This window comes from Penaeus monodon, chromosome 23 (genome assembly GCF_015228065.2).
Source record: "Penaeus monodon isolate SGIC_2016 chromosome 23, NSTDA_Pmon_1, whole genome shotgun sequence".
Taxonomy (NCBI): Eukaryota; Metazoa; Arthropoda; class Malacostraca; order Decapoda; family Penaeidae; genus Penaeus; species Penaeus monodon.
In genome coordinates, this window is record NC_051408.1 from 1,020,582 (window position 1) to 1,021,007 (window position 426).

Sequence of the window (426 nt, forward strand, 5' to 3'; positions counted from 1 at the left end):
TTCCTAACGAACATCTGCATGATATTAACCTTAATGGAGACACCCGCACAGCATTAGTCTTAATGAAGCCAAATGCCTGATATTCACCTTAAAGACGATCACCTCTAAGATATCAACAGACAAATGAACCTTCGTTTAAGAAGCATCGCTGCTTGGTGCCCTCCCTCGCGCGGGCTCAGCGTGTGCTTGTTTGCTTGTTCGCAGGCAAGTGAAAGAACTCAGCAAAGCACAAAGACGCATGCAATTGCAACCGCGCGGGAGCAAAAGGGAGTTCAACGAGGGAGAATATGCGGCGAATAACACATGAGTATTGTATCTGTAAATAACAGCATATTATGAAGGAAGACTACAGTGTGTTGTGTTACGGAGTGAACAAAAACATTTTTCTCTCAGAGCCTTGGCGAATCTGCTTTCAGTCGAACTAGA

At 44.6% G+C, this 426-nt stretch overlaps 1 protein-coding gene across 2 annotated transcripts in view; it reads right to left on the reverse strand.

Annotated features, from left to right (window-relative positions):
- Positions 1 to 426, reverse strand: part of LOC119587693 — a 10,114-nt gene that overhangs the window by 3,048 nt on the left and 6,640 nt on the right. The window lies entirely within an intron of this gene.